This window comes from Prionailurus bengalensis, chromosome B2, assembly GCF_016509475.1.
Source record: "Prionailurus bengalensis isolate Pbe53 chromosome B2, Fcat_Pben_1.1_paternal_pri, whole genome shotgun sequence".
Taxonomy (NCBI): Eukaryota; Metazoa; Chordata; class Mammalia; order Carnivora; family Felidae; genus Prionailurus; species Prionailurus bengalensis.
The window spans coordinates 21,676,037-21,699,044 of record NC_057349.1 but is presented as its reverse complement, the minus strand read 5'-3'; the positions used below and the strand labels follow the sequence as shown (position 1 = coordinate 21,699,044).

Here is a 23,008-nt window from a genome sequence, read left to right as displayed (position 1 = left end):
ATGAAAAACTCAGGCATGGAAAGATGAAGCACCCATGCAAGGCCACAGAGGGAGCAGTGAGCAGTGCCGGGATTCGAAGCCTCAATTGCATAGCGCCTGGGCAAAGTATTTAATCCACACCTACCAAATGAGTATATGATGACAACACCCACTTCGCCTCCTTCCCAAAGTGTGAGGGTCCCCTGATGGTGCTGTCTAAGAAGATGGCCAAATACAAGGTGAAGTCATCATTAAAAGGCATGGACCCTGGGGCTCCTGGATGGCTCAGTCGGTTAAACATCTGACTCAGGATTTCAGCTCAGGTCATGATCTGGCGGTGCAGAGCCTGCTTGTGATTCTATCTCTCTCTCCTCACTCCCTGCCCCTCCCCTGACTTCTCTCTCTCTCTCTCTCTCTCTCTCTCTCAATAAATAAATAAATAAACCTAAAAAAGAAAAAAAAGGCAGTGATCCTGCTTAAAGAACCACAGTCCAGCAGGGAAGACAGACAAGTACACAAATCACTATAACCCAGTGTATGAAATGATCCTCCATGAGAGCGGGACCATTACAGGACAAAGGGATGTTAAAAGAATGCATTTTCTTTGCCTTCAGTTCATTTCGGTAGGAGAGGCTATATGAGAAGTAGCTGTAACATACACACATAATCTCTTTGTATTCCCTTCGAATTACATTGCACTCAGATAATTATGCATCCCGAATGAGTTGCCATTTACCTATAGGACAGAAGGGAACTCAACAGGACTGCCTTTTGAAGGCCCCTCTTACTCCCGGCAGCCCTGTGAATGGAGGGCCTGGTAAAAACAGAAGCTAGAATCTCTAAGCCATACTGAAGAGGGGCCTCAAAGACCCTGGGGTCCAACCCTTACCCCTGCCTCCAGCCAATGCTTGTCCGCCCCTGAGCAAGATCGCTGCTCAGTGACCCTTCAGCCTCTGCTGGAATATTCTCAAGGGACTCACCATCCACAGGCCACAGGCACCTCCTCCTTCCATCACTATCCTGTGGCTTCTGACCATGAAACCTAGTTAAACCCCTTAGGCAGGAGTCTCCTTTGAAGTGGCTTTAGGAATACATTCACAGATAGGGTGCTTTTGCGAGCACTTAGAGTTTACAAGTGAGCATGGAATTCTCTTCCTTTAAAAACAGGTCCCCTTTGGGGCGCCTGGGTGGCGCAGTCGGTTGAGCGTCCGACTTCAGCCAGGTCACGATCTCGCGGTCCGTGAGTTCGAGCCCCGCGTCGGGCTCTGGACTGATGGCTCAGAGCCTGGAGCCTGTTTCCGATTCTGTGTCTCCCTCTCTCTCTGCCCCTCCCCCATTCATGCTCTGTCTCTCTCTGTCCCAAAAATAAATAAACGTTGAAAAAAAAAATTAAAAAAAAAATTAAAAAAAAATAAAATAAAAACAGGTCCCGACAGCATGTATTATGTGTGAAGACCCCTTCTCCGTGCAGACATGGTGCTCTTGTGGTTTGCTGTACGTGTGTCAGTCTGTACTTGCCCCTTATGACCTTGATCCGTCCATCACTGGCCCTGCCCTGCCTGTTCTCACAAATGAAACCCACAGACCCTTCCCTGCAAGCCCAGCCAAGCTTTGGCACCCAGGAGCAGCACTGGCCGCAGTCAGGAGGGGTTTAGGGACAGTTAGCCCAATCATCTGACACGTACTGCCATGTCCCTCTATTTTACCCAGCTCTGCCTAACATTTCCCCCAGCTCTGGTCTTGTGGGCTGCTCCAGATGCCATACCCTTCCCCTACATTTCAGGTCTGGAAAATGAAATCTCATCTCACTCTTCTTGTCTGGAAATCCTGGAAATTTCTGGAAATCTGCTTAGTGTGCCAGTTCTTCTCAAGTGCCCCTAGGACAGGGGGTCTGCTTTGCTTTTGTAAGGTATGGAGCACGCTTCTCTGAGGGCCTGTCACACTCACAGGCAGCTCTGACACCTGCTCCCCACCAGATCGCATTGCCACCTTGATCTTGGTGTGCTGGACTAGCCTGAGAGGTGGCTGGTGACCCCATCCTTGCACCCATCTTCAAACTAGTCTTTATCCTTTTTTTTTTTTTTAATGTTTATTCAATTTTGAGGGAGAGAGAGAACAGCAGGGGAGGATCTGAAGTAGGTTCCACACTGACAGCAGCAAGCCTGATGTGGGCTCAAAGTCAAAAACCATGAGATGAGAACCTGAGCCAAGTCAAATGCTCAACCAACTGAGCCACCCAGGCTTTATTTTTTTTATTTTTTTTTTATTTTTTTTTTAACGTTTATTTATTTTTGAGACAGAGAGAGACAGAGCATGAATGGGTGAGGGTCAGAGAGAGGGAGACACAGAATCCGAAACAGGCTCCAGGCTCTGAGCTGTCAGCACAGAGACCAACGCGGGGCTTGAACTCACGGACCACGAGATCATGACCTGAGCCGAAGTCGGCCACTTAACCAACTGAGCCACCCAGGCGCCCCCAGGCTTTATTTTAAGAGAAAGAAAGCATGAGTGAGGGGAGGGGCAGAGAGAAAGGGAGACACAGAATCCCAAGCAGGTCCAGACTCTGAGCTGTCAGCACAGAGCCCAATGTGGGGCTCAAACTCAGGAACTGTGAGATCACGACCTAGCCAAAGTCAGGCGCTTAACCAACTGAGCTATGCAAGCACCCCCACATCATTATTCTTAAGAAATTTCTAAGTATAATCACAATCAGGAGAATCACAAGGAGTCAAACGGTACGTAGGAGAGAGCAATACAATTCATGGCAGTAAGCAGGAGCCAGGGGACAGCAGGAAGAAGGACAAGTCTCAGGCAGCAAGAGGTGGAGGACCATATTGATGGGAATTCGGTGCAAGGAGCTGGGTCCCAGCCCCCTCCCCATTTTCAAGGGGAGAACGTCCAGTTGCTAGAGTAACACTAGATCTTGAACAGCCTCCCTGTTCTCCACGAGCCCTGTGGAAACATTCCCCACCTCTCTTCCTTCTCTGGGTCCTCCCTCCCCCAAACCCTCATCACCTGGGGCAACCCACCTTGGTCTCCTCCTCTGCCCTGAACTAACTCAGCAATGAGCCCTTCTGGGGAGCCAGGTCCATCCCCAAGCCACGGCTGTGCCTCCCCATCCCACTGTGTCCACTGAGTCACACCCAGGCCTGTCCTCAAAGTGAGGAAGCCTGAGGCCCTCACAAGCTTCCAGAAACAGCAGGGGCCCCAGAACAGGAAGACCTGAACTCTGCAGCTGCCCCAGCCTCTTCAGGCAAGTTATGTAATTTTCTCTGTGGTTATTTCCTCATCTATAAGCCTAAAGTGAGAGTACCTTCTCCCCGTACTCACAGGGATGCTGGGGGGGGTAGGGCGGGGGGGGGGGGAGAAGGGGGAGGGTCAAATGAGGTAATAGGAGGGTTGGTTGTTTGAAAGACCATCAGTTGCAGGCAAGTCGAAGGAAGTGTTGTATTTGTGATCACTTAGTCTCCACCTGTCAGTAGGTAGTACGGGTCCACCCATGCTGGCATCGTGCTCCATGCGTCTCCTTCCTACCTTGTCCTTCCCCCTGCCCTCTCTTGGGCTCCTGTCCTGTACCTTGGCCCCACGAGGCCAGCCTTCCCAACCCTGGTGGGTGTAAGCCCTTCTGCAGCTGCTTTTTTTGGGACAATAACCCCTGTACCACTTCATGAGGGCAGAATCCCAAACCTTATTTCTCACTGCATCCCTTTTTTTCTTTGCTTTTGCAGAAGCTGACCTTTTCCCAGAAAAGTCTAACTTCCCCGGGGTCATCGCTGTCACTCGGAGAGGCAGCAAATTCTCCCACTCCCAGCGGATTCAAAGGTGAACAAGAGGACAAGGAGTCAGACTTTGCCAATTTATACCACACTGAGCCCATCAAACTGTCACCTTTCCCCTCTTTTAAACTTTCACTCCTTGGACTTCATCCCTAAAGGCACCAGGATCAACAGCCCACTCTGGCTCTAACTGACCTCATTGACCTTCAGAGGGGTCTCTGGCCAGATACTGCTCCGGTTTCTCCAAGTGACGTCCTGGGACTGGCCGCATGAGCAGCATCTGGGAACTTGGGAGGGATGTATACTCTCAGGCCCCACCCCAGACCTCCTAAAGTTCTGAGGGCGGAGCACACTGTGTTTCACAAGCCCCCCAGATGATTCTGATGCTCACTCCAGTTTGAGAACCCCTATCCTAGATGATAAACGTTCTCATCTCTCTGACTGCCCAAAGTCCACCCATGTGCCTTCTCAGCTTCCATTTAGGGCACAGTTGGAGACATCCCCTTGATGGAACAGGGGATCTGATCCACTTCCAACTTAGGAAGGGCCGACAGCAAGCTTGCGGTGATGGCTGCCTAGCCTCTCTCCCCATCCCTTGGCTGATTTCCTGTACCACTATCTCCAGATGCCTTTCTTTGTCCCTAAACTCCTATTCTTACTCTCCCTTTCAATAATAACAATGTTCTTTCATGTCCTGAAGGAGGCTGCTGGAATACAAAAGATCAGGTTCTGTGCTTGGGTCAGAAGACCCGTGCTCACCACTTACAGGTGTGTGGTCTGAGGAAATCGGTTAAGTGAGGAGCAGGTGTGAAGTGTGTGGCCCAGGGCCCAAAAGGATTACCAACTGTTGCTGCTGAGGGCCCCTCTCTGCCCCTCTTCCCTTCTCTCCATCTCTGTGTCCTAACCTGCACAATGAGGATGGTAAGTCCTACCTGATACGGGCCTCATATCGTAATTCATATGCAAAACAAGATGGTCAACAAGAGAGCAGTTTGGAAACCTTATGTCTTGCTAACCAAGGTTCAGTCCAGAAACAATGGTATCCCCTGGGGGCACCCTGGAGATAAAGGCTCTCAAGCCCCAGCCAGACCTACTAAATTAGAATTCACACTTTAATAAGATCCCCAGAGGATCCATCTGCATTTTAGAGTCTGAGAAATGTGGGGAAAAAAAGAACTAGGAAAATACATGATATTATATAGGTATTACTATCCTCAATTTCTCCATCAGGCTTCTCCTCCTCTCCACCTCCAGCAGAAATACTGCCCCTTGTCCTAAGTCCAAAGCAGTCGCTCTTAAGCAGCTGGCACATTAGAATCACCTAGACCAATACCTGGACCAAACCCCAGGCCAGTTAAATCAGACTATCTTGGAGAAAGGTCCAACAGCAGTATATTTTTAAATTCCCCACATGACTAATGTGAGACCCCTATAAGCCACCCCACTGCCATCCCATAGCCTCCATTCTATCATCTTCTGGGGAACTCGCTGTCACACTATGTGCCTAATCTCTTCTCTTCAGAACTGTACCTCTCGGCCTCTCCACCCACCCCCCCATGCTGCTTCATCCACTCAGCTCCCCTTCCCATGCCCATCCACTAGCTTGCTTTCCCCTTTGGCTCCTGTCATCGTTCCCTGTGGCTTTCACTTCACCGGAGTTTAAAATATTTATTGACATGGATTTTTAACCTTACACGTGGACAAAGCCCTCCATCTGGATGCAAAATCTCCCCTTGATCTAATCCTCCTTCCAGCTATCACCTCACCCTGTTCCTTTTTTACTAGTCAGTTTCACAAAGGAAAGGTCTCCGCCCCCACGGCCTCCATCTCCTCAAAGGGTGACATCCCTGTCTAAGTCAGAAAGCCTCTCAGCCACCTCTCTGAGCTGGTCACATCACAACCTACAGGCTACGGTGGAGAACTCTGGTAAGAAGTGGTTTGTTGTGGGGGCGCCTGGGTGGCGCAGTCGGTTAAGCGTCCGACTTCAGCCAGGTCACGATCTTGCAGTCCGTGAGTTCGAGCCCCGCGTCAGGCTCTGGGCTGATGGCTCAGAACCTGGAGCCTGTTTCCGATTCTGTGTCTCCTTCTCTCTCTGCCCCTCCCCGTTCATGCTCTGTCTCTCTCTGTCCCAAAAATAAATAAACGTTGAAAAAAAAAAATTAAAAAAAAAAAAAAGAAGTGGTTTGTTGTTAAGAGTTCTGAAAGGTAACCGACAGAATGGGAAAAGATATTTGCAAATGACATATCAGACAAAGGGCTAGTATCCAAAATCTATAAAGAACTCACCAAACTCCACACCTGAAAAACAAATAATCCAGTGAAGAAATGGGCAGAAGGCATGAATAGACACTTCTCTAAAGAAGACATCCAGATGGCCAACAGGCACATGAAAAGATGCTCATCACTCCTCATCAGAGAAATACAAATCAAAACCACACTGAGATACCACCTCACGCCAGTCAGAGTGGCTAAAATGAACAAATCAGGAGACTATAGATGCTGGCGAGGATGTGGAGAAATGGGAACCCTCTTGCACTGTTGGTGGGAATACAAACTGGTGCAGCCGCTCTGGAAAACAGTGTGGAGGTTCCTCAAAAAATTAAAAATAGATCTACCGTATGACCCAGCAATAGCACTGCTAGGAATTTACCCAAGGGATACAGGAGTGCTGATGCATAGGGGCACTTGTACCCCACTGTTTATAGCAGCACTTTCAACAATAGCCAAATTATTGAAAGAGCCTAAATGTCCATCAAGTGATGAATGGATAAAGAAATTGTGGTTTATATACATAATGGAATACTATGTGGCAATGAGAAAGAATGAAATCTGGCCTTTTGTAGCAACGTGGATGGAACTGGAGAGTGTTATGCTAAGTGAAATAAGTCATGCAAACAAAGACAGATACCATATGTTTTCACTCTTATGTGGACCCTGAGAAACTTAACAGAAGACCATGGGGGAGGGGAAGGAAAAAAAAGTTACAGAGGGAGGGAGCCAAACCATAAGAGACTTATAAACTGAGTATAAACTGAGAGTTGTTGGGGGGTGGGTGGGAGAGGGGGGTGGGTGATGGGCATTGAGGAGGGCACCTGTTGGGATGAGCACTGGGTGTTGTATGGAAACCAATTTGACAACAAATTTCATATTAACAAAAAAAAAAGAGTTCATTGATATTGGGTAAACAAGGGAGGATTCTTCAAGGGACTTTCAGTATCCATGAAACAATAGATCAAAGAGGAGACCAAATATGCTGCGGGAGGCCAAGGAAAGAAGAAAGAGTTGGTTCTGTCCTACCTGGGAGGCACCTGCCCTGGGGGGATGGACCTGAAGGGACTTTTTCTTTCCATAGCAAAGAGCTAGAAGGGGGTTCTGCCAGGACCTGAAGCAAAGCCAGACAGAAGCAGAAGATACTCGCTTCTCTAGGGAACATGGAGAAAAGCTCACGGGCTGGCTTCTGTAGCTGAACAAAGGAGTCAGGAACTCGTTGCTCTCATACTCATTGCTGAGACTTGGGCAAAGCTGTATGGACAATGGCTGCCCTGTGTTGTCCCCTCACTCGCACGTACCTGTAGCCTGCAGGTTGTGTTGAATTGGAGAAGCCAGATTTGAAAATAAACCATTGTCCATTCTAAGTAAGCCCTTCAATCATTCACTCATCAAATATGTGATCAATGCCTTCTCCGTGCTCATTGAGAGAAACACACACGGTCATGACATGTCCCCTGACCTGAGAACCCCAAACTCTAAAGAGGAAAGGCAAAACAAACAAATTACAAAGTGATACCAGTGGTTTCACAAAAAAAAAAAAAAAAAGTAAGTAACCAATGTTGTGAGACACAGAGGAGGGACCCACTTGTGGGGTCAGGAGATAAGGTGAGGCTTATGGTCCTGAGGCCACCAAAATCTCCAGGATGAAAGCAGGGACTCCCAAGGGCTCCTAACTTAGGAAATGTGATCTTTTTCACCTTTTTCTCTACTTCTGCATACAGTTCACTACACTGAAATTAGGAAATCAAAGACCATCATTTTTGTAATTTTTTTCAACATTTATTTATTTTTGAGAGAAAGAGTACAAGCAGGGGAGGGGCAGAGAGAGACGGAGACACAGAATCCCAAGCAGGCTCCAGGCTCTGAGCTGTCAGCACAGAGCCCAACATGGGGCTCCAACCCACAGACCACGAGATCAAGACCTGAGCTGGGGTCAGACGCTAACCAACTGTGCCACCCAGGTACCCCATAAAGACCACTATTTTTAAAATTTCTTGTCAGAGCTGTGGAAGGGTTGTCTAAGAAGCTACAGCAATCCCACTGGACAGCATGAGAATGTCCACTTCCCCAAACCTTTAAACGTCTCAGACATGCTCACTGAAACAATGAGAAGGTCACTCTGATGGGTTAAATTGACCCGAATGGTTGTGCTGATTCACATCTCTTTGGTTACTAGTGAAATTAAATTAGTCAAATTAAAATGTTCAAGTTTAATGGCATAGAATTCATCTTTAACTTGCTTCTTCCTTCTTTGTCCTCCACTCCAAAGCCACATTGTGTGTCCCTGTCTTTCTGTCTCTGATGTCCCCAGTCCCTCCAAGTGACATCACTGTTGTCCTAATTCCCTGGCCTGACTTGTCCCCCTGCCCAGATCCCCCATCCAGCAGCCAACTGAATGCATCATGCTTATCTTGCTAACATTTCACTTTCAGGAGCTTTCCAGGTTCTCCACAGAGATCCTTCCCCACCCTTCTGACATCCTTCCACCTAGCCCTCTTCCTGTCCCTGACGTCCCAGCCAGCACAGCCCTTCTTCAGAGCATCACACTTCTGAGCTCCCTGCTGAATCTTTTCCTAATCACTGGATGAGAAATCAATAACTCGTCTTCCTACTCTGTGATATAGTCAGCCATTTGCCACTAAGAACCCAGTGCCACGGAGAAACATGTTAAATGTTAATAGGCTGCCTCGCTAAAACTGCTGAGAACCAGAACACAGCTAAACCACGGCATTGACGGTCCTCCCCCACTTTCAGGATTTGGGGTAGGGTAGAGGGGGTACTTGTGGAAACAATGCATTGCATACAAGAGACCACAGCTCAGTAAATCTCTGTTCTACCACCCACTAGACTGCCGCCTCAGGAAAGCTATCTAACCCTGTAAACATCTGTTTCCTTGCCATCACAGGTTGGAGTTTCTGGGATGAAGACTCTGAGATGGGGTTTGGCTTGTAGTGTAATTATTAAAAATCAACACCTGCAGAGAGGGAAGGTAGAGGAATCAAGGTTGGGCAAGGGAGAAACAGATTTGCAACATAAGTCTCTGCCAACTCCATGGGGAAATCTGGAGCACATGTGGTCCATCGGAGTTGGCTATGTTGGGATCTGTCATCAATGTAGACAGCACAGAATACACATGACATTGAACAAGAGGTTGACTGTGGAGGCTCCCTGCTGACAGCACTCCTTGCCCTGGAGCCACAGGCTTCCCTTAGAGGAGGACCTGGGCAGTGCCTCTCCATGCCCACTACACTCATTTGTAGGAAGACGATAATAACAGGACTCACTCTATATTCTTGCCCTGATGACATAAGCTAAGCATTTAGCATGCAGCACACCTGGTGCAGAATGGATTTCAGTGAATATTTGTTCATGTCACTGCAGCCAGAGGTAGCATTGGAGGAAGAGGACCCCCTCCCTTTCTTTAATTCCTCCAACACACATGTAGTGACCACTACCATGTGTCAGATATTGTTGTGTGACTGGGAACTCTGGTATGACAACATACATACTCAATTGGCAGCCTCAGTGGGCCTCATCAAGAAGGGAAAATTTGATCAAAGATTTGAAGGAGGTGAGAAACAGAGGACAGGGGTGCAACAGCCCTACAGGGGAAGCATACTTAGAATGTTCAAGACCAGGGGGGGCAGAAACAGAATGAGCAAGACAAAGTGGGGTAGGTGAGGTCAGAGAGGTGATAAGACCACTTCCCAGCTGGGGTTGTGTGCCTAAACAAGTCAAACTCAAGTGTAACCAAATCTCTTGGACTCAGAAGTTCAGAAATACAGGTGACAGAGCAACGTGATAAACAACACCCTGGGGATGTAATCAGCAATGTTAGCAGTGTGGGAAACTCCACAGGAAGGAATGACTTCGTTTCTTCAAAAACAACCAAAAATTGAAAAATTGCAAGGAAAAAATAGTAAAGAGGAAACTCTAGACTTAAAGGACAGGGGCGCCAGTTGGCTTAGTCAGTTAAGTGTCCAACTCTTGATTCAGCTCAGGTCATGATCTCACAGTTCTGCACTGACAGTGGGGAGCCTGCTTGGGATTCTCTCTCTCTCCCTCTCTCTGCCCCTCCTCCACTCATTCTCTCTCTCTCTCTCTCTCTCTCTGGCTGTCTCTCTCAAATAAACAAACTTTTAAAAACCAGACAGACATTTCCACCAATCCCTCTATATAAACCTTATATAAACCTGTATAAGCCTTATCAGACCCCAAGTCAAAAAAAAACAACTGTCTTATAATGAATAATAATCATCACCATCCTATAACTGAGAGAAAATGAACTCTGACTAGATAGTTAATGATAATAAAGAATTACTCTGGATGGTTCTAGCGGCCACATGACTTAGGGAAGGGAGATTGCACTCAGGGGGGCCTCCAGCCCCAGCACTGCAGACAAGTATTCAGATAATAACTCTTTCATGTTCCCAAATTCCTGTCCACTGTGTGCAGGAAGCTGAGCCCTAGGCTATGCTGGACAGTATGGCCAACAGGCCCGGGAACGTTCTTGATCTTGTCTATCTTGCCTCTCTTCCTTGTATTGTGTGAGAACCAAGAAAATTCGTCCACCTGAAATTCCAACCACATGGGCACCATAGAACCTTGATATGACTCTCTCTGCCTTTAACACCTCGTCTTCTATTCCCCCACAGAGCTGTGAGAAAGCTCTGTCCTCATGCTCGGGTCCTAAAGGGAAGTTCCCACCTTGGTCTCAAACTTGACTTGAAGATGGACTCTTCACCAATCCCTTCATACGTTTCCTTCCTTAAAAGAAGCTTCCTCAGTCTTCTCTGCAAGCCAAATACATTGCATGTGGGAGAGTATGCCCCTAAATCATGTGCAGTATTTTCTAAAGTGTTGTATGAAGGTTTCTAAATCTGCTGATTACTGCAGATCCTTCATTATAGATTGTGAAAGCACTGAGAACCAGAAAATACACAACCACTGGAAGGTTCAGCATATGATGCCTCTCTTCCCACAAAATCTATTCGTTCTACTCTCCTGATATTTGTAAGAAACCATTCTTGGCTTTCGGCCCAGTAACATGGCTCTCACAACCCATTCCCAAGTGGCTAAGAAAGCTTACCCTCTCCCTCTTAACAGATTTGCTTTCTGTTAAATTAATAAAGATTGACTTGGAAAACACAGTACCCAGAAAAGAAGAACCAATGATATTCTTCATAAACACTGTTTCATGAAGGGACAACAGGCAGAAAAAAATAATAATAACTGAACTAGAATCAATTTTCAGACCTGCCACCAACCAGCTATGAGATAACTTTGGCCTCCTGAAGACCTAGTTTTCTCATCTGTAAAATAAGGCATTTTGGACAACATCATCTCCATGACCCCTTTATGCTCCAAAATGCTATGATCTTTCTGATTTACTGCATTACCTCTCACTCAGCCTTCATCATTTATTTCCAGTGCATAGTTAACAGGAAGTATGTGTGGAAAACAAAACAAGGTAGTAAATGATTACAATGCATACACAGTAAAGATTAAACAAGCCAATTTTGAAAATACAAAGGATAAACACATGCATTTCAACGAAGAAGCACAAATAGCTAATAAAATATGTTAAGACGCTCCACCTCCCTAGTAATCAGGAAAATGAAAGTTAAATGAGGTGCCATTTTTCCTCCATCAAACTGATGAAAATGTAAGATTGATAAGGTCAACTACTGGCAAGGATGTGGAGAAACGGGAGTGTAATTCAGCTCAAACTTTGGGGGACAATTTTGCATCATCTGCCCAAATGTAAACATCTGGTACCCTTTAACCAGGTTCTATGAGCCTATACTTTAGAACATTCACATACATTACATGATTGTGGGTAATAAAAAAACGTGCACACAAACTAAATGCCCTTCTACAAAGGAGTGGTTACATAAAGTACAGCCATGCTACAGAAGAACAGCCACTAGAGAGAATAACATAAATGTATATAAACTGAGAAAATTGTATCCAAGATCATTGTCAAGGGGAAAAAAGCAAGTGACCAAAAAGTATGTAAAATATGGTCCCATTTCTATAAACCTCTTGATCCTCCTCTCTCTCTATATAAGTATGCATGTCAGTGTGTAAATACATGCACGTGTACACACACATGGGTAGATAAAGATCTGGCCACCTCTGAGGAGGGGAGTGGGTTGAGTGGGGGGCGTGCAGAGGGTGGCCACACGTGGTAGACCACACATGGGGGCAGTCATACAGTAGACATCACAGATGTGCATGTGTATTGCTATACAACTTTTGGCAGACAGCAAGAGTGGCTTTTTCTAGTTTGCACAAATGTTCCCTATAGCCAGTTATAATCCTATGGACGGAGACTTACATCTTCATTCTGTATGCTTGCACATTATTTTTACAAGCATGCATCACTCTTACAGTTAAAATCATTGGAAAATTTGAACATTGCCCTTGACTTCAATCAGCTAACAATCTAATGGAAAACTGAAGAAGAAAGGGATTAAAATTAAAAATTAGACTATAGTCTCCCAGACTGATCACTTTCAGTGATTGACCTTTATTTATTTTATTTTTTAATGTTTATTTATTTTTGAGAGAGACACACACACAGAGTATGAGCAGGGGAAGGGCAGAGAGAGAGAGAGAGACAGACAGAATCTGAAGCAGGCTTTGAATTCTGTGCTGACAGCTCAGAGCAGGACTCAAACCCACAATCCGTGAGATCATGACCTGAGCCAAAGTCAGATGCTCAACCAACTGAGCCACCCAGACGCCCCAGTGATCAACCTTTAAAATAACTGTTGCTTTCTGAAAATCTTCTCTTTTAGTTCTGGTAACTAGTGTGGTTTTTCAAATCACAAAAATCAAGACAGCTCCATCTTAAAATTCCACATATCCTCACAGTATCCCAAAGTCTTTTCTTTAACCTTCAGGGCTGTCCCCATTGCCCCCAACCCTTTTCCTCCTCCCTAGAGGCTCCCAGTCCATAGTCCTCCATCTTTGATAAGAAATCTTCCTTGAAAAGACTCACGTTCAGAGATATACTAGCTCGGGCACCAGCCAACCTTAGAAATATTACTCTTCCTAAGTTTAGCAGTCATACCCCAAGGCAACCCCCTTTCTAAGGAAACACTTTTACATTTGTTAATGAATCCTCCCTTCCATGTTGCCCCCATTCCATCCTATTCATCAATTCACTGATGCAACACAAAATTATTGATCACCTTCTCTGAACCAGACCCTCAGTTGAATCAGACATGTCCTAATCCTCAAGTCCCCCAGACTAGTAAGGCACATGGAGGTGTCAAGAAAAAATCATGAGTCGAGGTGGTAATGTTACAATGCAGACATGGTGTTACAGAAGCCTGGAGGAGAGATGCCCTATTTGGTAGACACAGAGGACTTCAGAGAAGAAGAACTACATCCTGAAGGATAAGTAGGAAGGCAAGAAAGGAGATGCTTGACAGGTGCAATGAAAGGAATATTGTAGCTAGAGCAGTAGTAAGATGAGAACTGAATGTATGCAAAGGCATCTGGAAAGGGTTCAGAAGGTCATGGGGAGCCACTGAGCCACTGAAGGAGATTAAGCAGAAGAAAAGCACAACAGTCTCTGACTTGGGGGAAATATAGCTATGGCAGTGGTTTGAAGGATGACCTAGAAAAAACAGGACTAAAGTCAAGAAGACCAGCTAGGAGGCTGGTGTACTAGTCGGGGCACACCGCCTTTAAGAACTGATGGATTCTGGGGTACCTGGGTGGCTCAGTCAGTTAAGCATCCGACTCTTGATTTCGGCTCAGGTCATGATCTGCTGCTCATGAGGTCGAGCCTTGCACAGCCTGCTTAGGATTCTCTGTCTCTCTGTCTCAAAGTCTTCAAAGTACACATTAAAAAATAACCTAAAAAGTGGTGTTCGGCCCATTCTCTTTGTATTTGAGATGTTTTGTTAACCTGAAGTTTGTTATAGTGAACACACTATTCTCTGTATAAATAGAAGAATAAAGTCTATATAAAAGCAAGCTGAAAGTATTTTCTAGAAGTAAACTAAATACAGATTCTAGCCTGAATAGTTAACCATTAAGTACACACACACAAACATGCACACACACACACAAACACAAACACACGCACACACACACACACACACAAACACACTCAGAGTAAGCAGTGACCATTGCCACACCAACTAAATGCCTTTTAACAATCAACATCCTGGATGTTTGAACTTTTCCTCCAGGAGACCAATGTTTTCAAAAACACCATCTTGTTTCTATACACAACATTCCCAGGCCATTCTTTGAGGCACAGTCTATCTCCATTTTCTAACTTTGAAAAAGTGAGGTGCCAAGAGGCTACCTGGCTTGCCCCAGGTCACAGAGTCATTAGTCAGAGCCTGTGTGCCAGGCCGGCAAACAGAGTTCAACAAGAAACCATCTGTGCCTCTCTGGGCTGAAGCCATCAACACTAAAATTATATTTCAGTGTTTCAACAACCATTTTGGACACGGTCTTTCCCTATACCACATGGTAAGAGAGTTGTCGCTCTGGTTCCAAGAATGCCCTTCGATGGGAAAGAGCTCGACAAGCCTCTTCCTTGATCCAAACTGGTTTGCCCAGACCTCCTGGCTCCACAGGTGGGAGGGAGTACAAATCTGGGACCCAGGACCTGCAGACAGAGCCATCTTCACACAGTACCCAGTCAGAGCCACAGCAAGTGTCCCCAACCTGGGCATAAGTCAGAGCCTTTACACTCAGTGTGAATAGCCACCAAACCATGAAACCCCGAAGACATTTTATCAGTGTCCCTCACTTGATCGCTTCAGGATCCAGGTACAATTCTTAGCCCCAGTCATCCTAAATAGATGACACTCAGGGACTGTACCCCACGTGTTCTCTCTCACCTCTGGGCCTGTGCATATGACACTCCCACACCACTCCTCTCCACCCCCCTCACACCTCATGCTATATATCACTTCTTCCAGGAAGCCATCCTGATCTCCCTAGGTTATGTGTTTTCACAGCATCTGGTCCCACTCTTAACATACAATGTAAGACCACACCGGACATGGGAATTACCTGCTAATGTGCTGGCATCCCCTTGTTAGAACATAAACTCCATGAGAGCAGAGGCTGGATCTTTCTCCCTTGCTCTGAACTCTCCAGCACCCAGGATAGTGCCCAGCTGTGAATAAATGATTGAGCAAATATTTGAAATCAACAAACATTTATGGCTTACCATTAAGGCGAGCACACGGCTAGACACTGGGATAGAAAGACGAAGTTGTGTCCTCTGCCCTCAGATGAATTATAATCTATGAAACTCTGATGGCTTTTATCTTCATTTCATGCACAGATAGATTTTTTACAGAAACACATCTACCCAGGGCGCCTGGGTAACAAAGTCGGCTGAGCATCTAACTTCAGCTCAGGTCATGATCTCACTGCTCATGGGTTCGAGCCCTGCGTCAGGCTCTGTGTTGACAGCTCAGAGCCTGAAGCCTGCTTCAGGTTCTGTCTCTGTCTCTCTGCCCCTCCCCTACTTGTGGTCTGTCTCTCTCTCTCTCTCTCTCTCTCTCTCTCTCTCAAATATAAAATAAAACATAAAAAAGAAAAAAAGAAAAAGAAACACATCTACCCAGTGAGTGACCGGTAAAAAGGGGCCCAAAGATCCAGGGGGTTGATTACAACTAGAACAGAAATGTCCTTCTCTTTGGTGGCAGTGATGTTTCTGCAATGTTTCGATCTGGCCTTCAAATTGCTGCCTCATGAGAACCAACAAACTGATGAGAATACTCTCCACCAAAGAGCAGTGTCGCATCTTCAAGCCAACTGGACGGCCAGCTCCCCAGGGCAGGGAGATTCCGAATGTTAATCTAGACAGGGACAAAAGAAAAGTGAGAGGTGAGGGAGACCAAAGTCTTCCGTTTCTTTGCATCTGTCCCTCCCACAAAAGAATTGCAGATAACATACAGCCTCCAGCCTTTCTGCCTCCCAGCCAACTAAAAGGAACCCTGACCCCATCTTCCTGAGTGTCCTGTTTCTAAACCAGCTCCACCCCATCCCTTCATACTGATACGAAGTCAGTGGTTCTCAAAGTGTGGTCCAGGGACTAGCAACAGCATCCCTGAGAACTCCTTCGTAAGGCAAATTATCACCCTCTCCCTGGACACTGAACCCGTGTCACTGGTCCATCTGCATTTTAACTGGCCCTACTGGTGAGTCTGAGGCTTGTTCAAGTTTGGGAACCACTGCCTCGTTCTTCATCATCACAGCTTACTCCCCACTGAAGCCTCTTGCTTATTTATTCAAACACCTATTTACTTCTCGTCCTCCATTCGTGGAATGAAGCTGCATGAAAAAGTAGGAACTCAGGGCTCTGCATCTTCTGTGGCTTAGAATGGGTCTGTCACATAATGGTGCTCAGTAAATATATGCCAAGAAAACAAACAAATCTTCCTCTTCACCCCACCCCCACCCCCAATCTCCCAAGAGCTAGCCACGAACGATCCCGGAAGGAGTTAAGCCACCCTCGTGAGTCATCTGGTCAAGACTCTGGTTATCTGTCAGTGGATGATAAGCCTCCAAGGACAGGAGGTGCAATGCCTGACTTCATGACCCTTTAGCCCAAATCCCCTGAGGCTGCAGCTTTCACTCACAACTGCTCTGAACGCACCTTTCCAAATGTCAGAGGCCCAATGATATTCCAGAATCCAGACATCTTGGGTGCAAGGATGGATTTGGGGTCACTAAGGAAACCCCTCTGGGGTGACTCAACAATTTATGGCCCCCACCCCAGCCCCTGTGATGGGTCGGTGCAGCCCCTGCATGGTCCCCCCGCCTCTGTATGTACAGTCACCCTCCTAACGCCACTGAGGGAAGCAGAAACCGGCTGCTCCTTGTGGTGCATTAAATCCCATTGCCAGGTTTCACAGCAGAGGTGTCTGGGAAGCTTCCCTATAGGTTGTTGTGGCAGGAAAGCCGGATCCTGAGTAAAAAGTCAAGGGAAACAGCCATTGTAAAAAGGAAGATAACAGCTGCCACTTACTCACGTTATCTCCCATGAAACACACATGCAATGAGGTCTTTTCCCCAAGATGAGGAAACTAAGACTTAGAGAGCAACCCTCCTGCAGTCTTACAGTCATCCACAGTGGACCTTGAACCTCTAACCCAGCTCTGACCCCAAAGCCTTTCTTAACCTCTAAAAAATCACGAGGGTGCTGGGACCCTCAGCCCCCTCCCCTACATGGGCCAAGCCAGCTGCAGTATCTCACCAAATAGTGGGGTGGTGGGGAAAGAGAAAACAAACTTTCAGGGAGGGATAAACTGGGCCATTTGAAGAGCCCAGGTTAAGAGGACTCTTGGCTCCTCCACCCAATCCATCCACCCCAGGGATGCCACGCCTCTCTTCCTGGATTTGCCTTGGACCTGCCTGGACAGTTAATATTAACCCGAGGTGATGAGCAACCTTGCCGGGTTCCCAGAGCCTCTTAGAAAGGTGGGATGCTGACTCACTGCCTATGTGGCAGCCACGTGTTCCCACAGTTCCCAGGTGGTGGCAGCCAGCAGGCAGCCTCCTGTGCTAAGCAGAAGGACCTCTCTATCTGGGCAAGGATCAGCAAATGCTGCTGGTTTTCAGGGTCTCCATCTGAGGAGGAAGAAGGGTGGGGGGTGCATTAGCAATGGAGGGAGAAGGAGGAAGTCCCAAGCAGCTGAGCAAGAAGCTTCCCTTGCTCAGCACCCCACCACTCCTTCTGCCTTCTACATCTCCAGGGTGTTTACCACTTGTACCCAATCAACGGGTACAACAGGAAGCTGGAGGTTGTGGAATGAAGAAGATTTGATCACTGACACAAACAAAGAAATGTTAGAGGCTACCTGTAACACAAACTGTCTGTAGAATGCTTAGCCCCTCCAAGAAGCCCCCGTGGCTCTGAAGCTAAGACTGCATCTCCCCATCTCTCTGTTCTGCCTCCACCCACTAGCTCAAGTTCACCTCTACCCCATAGACAGAGGCACCCAAGACTTTCACCCACCTCAAGTGTGTTAGCAAATCTCTGGGTAAGGACAGAGAAGCTGGACTGGGCACACCTTTCTGCCCCCATGTGCCTCCCAACAAAATGAAATGATATGAAATGAAATGAAATGAAATGAAATGAAATGAAATGAAATGAAAAAGCGATGGGCAATTGACATTGCAGAAACTCACAACTGCAGTCTTGTCAGACACACATGGAAAGACTAGGAGAGCACATAGGACTTACAGATTTGAAATGGCGTTATTCTGAATGAAAGCGCTCTTGCCCAAATGGAGCTCACCCTGCTGTTTGTTTCTCTTGATGCTTTTAAACCTAAAATCGGCATAGTAAGGCTGAGACAGATTTGGGGATTCTGGTACACACACATCCATCCTTTCAACTCTGATACCCCCAAGAAGGCTTGAAACCCTTATGAGTTGCAAGAGAGATAACTCTCCAGAGCCAAAGCATAAGAGACTCTTAAAAACTGAGAACAAACTGAGGGTTGATGAGGGGTGGGAGGGAGGGGAGGGTGGGTGATGGGTATTGAAGAGGGCATCTTTTGGAGTGAGCACGGGGTGTTGTATGGAAACCAATTTGACAATAAATTTCATATATTAAAAAAAGAAAGAAAGAAAGATAACTCTCCACTCCTCAGCTGTTGGATCTGGAGAGATGGAAACACAGCCATACCAGTAAGAGCAAATCCAGCCCTCAGCCGCAGCCCTGAACTAAAGCCCTGACTTTCAGGAGGCTGGAACAGTTGGAGCTTCTGTTGAGCTGAAACATGTCTGGGTGCTACGTGCTTGTGGGTGCTGGCTAGTCGCACTTTCTGATTCACACCAATGTTAAGCTGGCAGCTTGGGGAAGAAGGAAAACCACCCAGGGTCCAGCACTCAGAGCAAAATCTGAAGAGAGTGCAAGCAAAACCCCCGGACGGAGAAGTTAAAAAATGGTGTGACTCTCATACGTGGAATTTAAGAAACAAAACAGATGAACATAGGAGAAGGGAAGCAAAAATAATATAAAAACAGAGAGGGAGGCAAACCATAAGAGACTCTTAAATACAGAAAACAAACTGAGGGTTGCTGGAGGGGGTGTTGGGAAGGGGGATGGGCTAAATGGGCAAAGTGCACTAAGGAGGGCACTTGTTGGGATGAGCACTGGGTTTTATATGTAAGTGATGAGTCACTAAATTCTATTCCTGAAAAAAAAAATACTGAAGAAAAACATAATGTAAAAAAAGAACAGGTGACTGCCCCAGATCATGCTACACTTCCCTCCAGAGAAGAGGAAAGCCTGGGGCAGAGAAGCCTGTGGCTCCCTCTGGACCACATCACCCCCAAGGCTGTCACACCCTGTCTTAACAGAGCAGAACCAGCCCGCCAGGCACTGATCCCCCTCACCAGCCTGTGCCCAGTGGGCAGGTCAGAGCACGCAGCTGACATCAGGCCCCAGTCTGGCTTGGCTGCACTGGGGGCCCAGACCCCGTGGCTCCTGTGCATGACCCCAGTTGCAACAGCGGGTTAAAGTGCACAGGCAGCCTGGCGAAAACATCTGTGGTGATAAGCTGCACCCTTCTTGGCAGATAACCCCGGCAGAAGAGAACACATTTTACAATACCTCTGAGCTGTCCTTCCAGCAGCCTGGCTTAGTAAGGCCTCCAACTGGTCGTTCTGGTGCTGACCACCAATCACACAGCAATAGCAGAATTTTCATATTTTCCCCCAAGTGAACAATGAACCCAGTGCTTTGTGTTTCAACAGGTCACTTCAACATCCAGCTTGTTTTTAGTATATTAAACTGCCAATCTTCAGAGGAAAGGCCAAGAAGGTTCAGAGGTAAGGCCAAGAAGGTTCTTCTTCCTTCAGGCTGCACATGGAATCAGAATTTGGGATGCACCAAGCAGGTCCAAAAAATGTTGACTCAGTGAGTCAGCCCCACGCCCCAGGTGCCAGCAGGAGGGACAGGGGGGTAGGGCTCTTCAAGGAGAACAGAACTTTGTCCTCCAGTCACCGTTCAACTAAGGATCCCATAGGCCTCAGAGTTGGGGATCGTTACTGGATTGAACTGGTGTAGAATCAGGTTGAGAAGATGCAAAAATAGAGCCCCAGCCTGAATGAGCTTACCGTGGAGTCAGGAAGACAAGAGCAAAACACAGAGAAGTTACCAGAAATGCAGAGTTTGTCAGACCCAAAATGTCTCCAGTATGGTGATTGTTTAGCCAGTGGTTTTTTACTTCAAAAGGAGTGGGGAGGAAGTCACTCACGGTGGGCTGCAGGCCTGGAAAGTGACTGTGGGGAAAGAGCACTGGCAGGATTTGCAAGGAATGGAAAACAGGATTCCATCCTACACTCTCCACTCTCTACACACACCCCTGGGCAATCTCACCCACAGCTGCAACCACCACCTCAATACAGTGACTCACAAACATGTATCTGCAGCCTGGTCATTTCTCCCCAGATTCCAGTGGTCTGAGAGGTCATTGCCCCGCTGTCCCAACAGGTGACTTTAGCCATCTTTGTGTTCTCCCTCTACCTGCATTGGCTCTTCTCTTAGCTCCCATCTCTGGGCACCCAAAAAAGGAAGATATCCAATCCAGACAACTCAGGCTCATCCTGCACCTTCCCCTTCCCAGTCTCCCGTGTAAGCCTGGCCAGTTGTACCTTCTAATGGCTCTTAAGCCACCCCTCCTCTCCACCCTGGGTGCACTGTGTCTTTGTTTCAAGGCTTCATAGTTTCTGTTGCTTTCCACCTGATCTCCAGACAGTAGTCTTGGTGGCCTCTAATATTTCACAGCAGTTTGTCTTGCTGTGACAAAGGTCTTCTCCTGAAGCCTTCCTCACTGGCTCCAAGCAAGTACACATGAAGTCCTCCCTCTACAGCATGACCATAAACAAAGATACCTGGGTTTTGCCCCAAGGCACCAAACTTTAGAGTGTAACATTTTAAAATAAGGATTCTAGAGGTTTAGAGAGTACTTAGCAAGCCTAATTAGTTGCAATAGGAAGCTGCCAGATGGTGCATAATGTTAATGACACCCATTGTAGGCTACCCAATAACACCCTAGTTGACTGTGCTGTTCCCCATTGCCTGCCCCTGAACTTGAGTGGTTAGTTTGTTCTCTGCTTGGAGACCTCAAAACCAGGCCTATTTACCTTTTAGCCTCCAGGTATACTGAATTCCACCCAGTTTTCAAGCACTTGAGGGTCCCTGAATGGGCTGGGCTCTCTCCCACATCCCTGGCTGTGCATGGGAAGCCTTTTTCCTCTCTGATTTCACTCAGAGAATCTCAGTGAATCTCAACCAGGGGCAATCTTTTCCCTCAGGGGACAGCTGGCTATGTCTGAGGGTATTTTTTATTGATAGAACCTGAAGAGAAGAGGGTTGCTGTCATTGTCACCCAGTACAGAGGCCAGGTATCTGCTCCACATCCCACCATGCACAGGACAACAAAGAATGATCTGGTGCAAAATGTCAACAGTTCCAAGGATGAGAAACCCTGGTCAAGATCCAGCTCAACCCTCATTCACCCTGTTTCTTAAACATGCTCCTTCCCTCCATGAAAGAGAGAGAAGGCAGTAAATATCCCCAAATCTGGTCCAAATCTGTACAGTAATGACTATTGCAATGCATGTAACTATTCACTTGTAAGCCTCTTCTCCAAGCTTCTTAAGAGCAAAGAATTTGTCTTCCTCTTCTCTTTATGCCACAGGAATATGATAAAATAGCAAGGTCTCAAGGACTGACATGCAAAGAGAAAAGTACCTGAGTCTGATCCAGGCCAGAGAGTATTGTACAATGCACTGAGAATAATGTCTACCCCCGCACAAGAGTCACATAATATCTTATTTACATTACCATTAAGTGGCATTTGACATATAAATATCACAGTGTGCTAAGTATCACCAAGAGCTAGATTTTAGACATGGATTGTTTTGCTTCAGCTTACACAATAAAATTTGATGGCAAGCCAATACATCAAGGTCAAAGGAGTATTTTAAATACCAACAATTACTCTTAACCAATCACAAGAAAAATATATATACACTCTTGGTACATGGGCTGCCTTCTGAAAAGTGAGGAAGTAGAGGAAAGAACATCAGTCAGAAGAATAAGTTCTTGGAGAGATTGTAAAAAAAGAAAGAGTCTTCAGAACCCCAGGGATCATTACCTGACTCCTTGACCACAAAACAGTGAAAACTTAGGTATAAAACGTGTGGAAAAAGAAAGGCAAAACTTTCCTCAAGGAAAGCTCCCCTCCACGCAGTTAATTTACTCACCCAGATTCCAGAAAGCTCATGAAAATCAGTTGGTAGAAAAGCAAAGGTGTGAAAAAGCAAGGAAAACATTTTTCATTTTTATTTATTTTCAATCAAAAGGTCTCACATGTTTATTACTGAACCAACCTACTGGTGCAGAAGCATCATAAGAGAGAAAAGTCAATTTCCTGATAAAACAGATCTACTGGTCAGGTAGTAGGGAGGTGATGGAACACATGACTTTCAGGCAGCATAAACATGTGCCATCTCATGTACGATCCTTTACAGACCCAGCTTTGTCCTTCTCCAATGCTGCCTCTTGGAGTTGTATCTGATTTTATTACCAGTTTGCATCAAATCCAGTGGGGAATGGGATGATTCTGCTTTTGTTTCTTGGCCAGGAATCACTTGATCCTGAAAGACTTGTGAGAAGACATGGCGAGAAACAGTCACAGCACACACCACGATGGTGGAGAAGAGGAAAGAGAAGGAAAACATTTTTTAAAATCTGCTTTGGTCCCACCCAGCTCAACCAAGTGTTTTCTTAATGCCATCCCAAAGGATGTTCAAGATGACCATACTGGCACACCCTCATTACAACACTGTCATTGTCAGAAGGTTCTTTATCCAAGAGTGGAGCAACCGTTCAGCCCACTGAAGGAATGGGGCTCACAATAAGGAAACACATTAAGATCAAAATGTGAAGTCAACATGCTGTAAGAAAAAGAAAA

At 46.5% G+C, this 23,008-nt stretch overlaps 1 pseudogene; it reads right to left on the bottom strand.

The window, feature by feature from the left end:
* Positions 1-22,559: 22,559 nt before the first annotated feature.
* On the bottom strand, positions 22,560-22,747 carry LOC122490601 (annotated as a pseudogene).
* Positions 22,748-23,008: the final 261 nt, after the last annotated feature.